Source organism: Acanthaster planci, linkage group LG08 (genome assembly GCF_054643075.1).
Source record: "Acanthaster planci isolate LZ-2023a linkage group LG08, COTS_SCS, whole genome shotgun sequence".
NCBI classification, from domain to species: domain Eukaryota; kingdom Metazoa; phylum Echinodermata; class Asteroidea; order Valvatida; family Acanthasteridae; genus Acanthaster; species Acanthaster planci.
The window spans coordinates 14,093,000-14,095,211 of NC_141784.1; the positions used below are offsets into that span (position 1 = coordinate 14,093,000).

The 2,212-nt window shown below is 40.6% G+C and overlaps 1 non-coding gene across 1 annotated transcript; it reads right to left on the reverse strand.

Moving 5' to 3' along the window:
- Positions 1 to 1,890: 1,890 nt before the first annotated feature.
- Positions 1,891 to 1,964, reverse strand: Trnat-agu (transfer RNA threonine (anticodon AGU)). The gene has a single exon. It is a non-coding gene; the product is annotated as a tRNA-Thr (tRNA).
- Between the last annotated feature and the right edge of the window lie 248 nt (positions 1,965 to 2,212).

Genomic DNA, 2,212 nt, shown 5'->3' on the forward strand with positions numbered 1-2,212 from the left:
ATGACTACAGGAATTTTGGATAGCAAAATTGGGAAAATAATGAATAATTTTAATACTGTAAAACACCAGATAATGCGCCATATTTGAAATTTCAAACCATTACGAAATATATGTAAAAAATTCAAATAAGTTGAAGTTCGTTTGTTTTGTGTGACCTCCAGTGAGTATTTTGGTTAACTCCAGCACTGCAGTAGTAAATATGAGCACGATATATACAATTTTTTGTAACCAGAGAGAATAGACAAAATCAGAACACGTATAATATTCGGAAAATCTTAAAATGGGTAATTACATAATAAAATTGTATTCCTAATTTCCTCACTTGGAACCTCCCTACACAATCAACGTACAATGCTTTGCCACGCCTGTACCTCCCTTACAATTTTATGAAAATGATAAGTTTATCCCGGCAGCACCCTGTATGGAGTGCCGGTTTAAAGTGTATAGCTGCACTGAATTTTCTTATCTTCGACACAATTTTTCTGTATCTTTGTACTTTTGTTCGATGTATGAAACTCTGACAAATTTTGGTTACATGCATTAAAAGTGCATACTTAGGTCGAGTTCCGGGCGGTCTGTTCTTGACACGGGTTTCTCATTCTTAAGCTCGAACGGCGGGAACACGACTCAAGAACACTGTTCTCGGAACGGGATCACACACCACCTCCTCGTCAAGGTTTTCACACGTAAAAACTCGTGAGATTTTGATTTTTTAACAGCTGCGAAAAGTAGAGAGATGGTTCACCAAGCCAGAGACGATGGGAAGTTTTGCAAAATTAACATTAATCACTTTTCATAACACAAAAATGAATGTTCCTATTTAAATATGTAGAAAAGAATTCAGCTCAGTTATCCACACGTTAACTCTCGAATGACGTTCATGTTCATGGACGCCGCCGTGTTGCATGTCGCTTGCCACTAACCACCAGCAACAACCGGTTGTATTTTCCCGGCGTTCGAGCGGCCGACCCACGAACATCAAGTTGAGCTGTTCATGAACATTCGAGAACAACCTCGTGAAAGTATGGTTAGCACTTTACAAACCGCTCAAAATGAGCTTCACTGCTACTTACATGTTATTATATATGAATCATTCTGATATGCCCCCTCACTACAGATTGCTATTTCATGTGGAGAATGAGCAACTGTGGATTCAAATTACGATGCCAATTTTTTAGTTAAATAATAACATTTAAGAATATCTATGAAGCGCATATTGCCACCTAAAATTGCTCATGCACTACAAATATTAGCAATACAAGAAAAATTTACGGGCTAACTCTTCAAGCAAGATGTGTGCTCGGGGAGAAGCGATTCTGACTGATCTGTCACCTCAGGACCGGTATGATCTTGGAACAACTAGAAGATGTGCGTGAGTTTGTATCAGTTCAATTAAGCTATAATTCAACATTATAAAAGAGTGGGCAAAACCTAGACCCAGAAAAGCAGCAAAAACACATCAAATTAATTCCTTATTGAAAGGTGAAGAGAAAATTCAAATCGTTGTTGAAAATTTTGCTGTACAAAGCATTGATCTTGAAAACACGAGGGATAACAACCTATGTCATTTTCTATGAAGAAAGGCAAACGTACGCAATAAGGCCGGAGTGTGGGCGTTCCCGGTATCTCTTAAATATGCTAACTGTAGCTATTACGAGGCCCAGTAGAATCAGTCTCACGGCAGCACAGCTAGTAAACTGGGAGGAGGGGGTTAGCGTAGCGGTTCTTTCCTCGCTTTACACCAATGAGGCCCGGGTTCGAGTCCTCGCTTGGCCCAGGCTTTAAGTGCATTTGGTTTTATATAACAGGTTTTGCCCTTACCCAACGTATATTAATAAGCACTGTATGCTCAGTGCTTGTCCGAGAGCTTGCGAAAAAAACCTCACAAGCTTACTCGGGTGGGACTCGAACCCACGACCTCCTGCTTACTAGGGCAGATGTCTTAACCACTCGACCACCGAGCTTGCCGGGGTCGGCTGGCCGGTCCGAGTCCATTTGGTTTCCAGTACATACTCACTCTCGCAGGTTTTCTCCGGGTACTCTGGTTTCTTCCTGCCGCTAAAACCGGACCTTCTTCCTAACTCCGTAATGTGATGCTGATTAATAAAGTGTATGAATAAACGTACAGTTATTGGCGCAAATAGCCTGAGTTGCTGAAAGCGCCATTAAAACAAAACAACTATAACTGTAGATTCGTAACTTCCGAATCTAA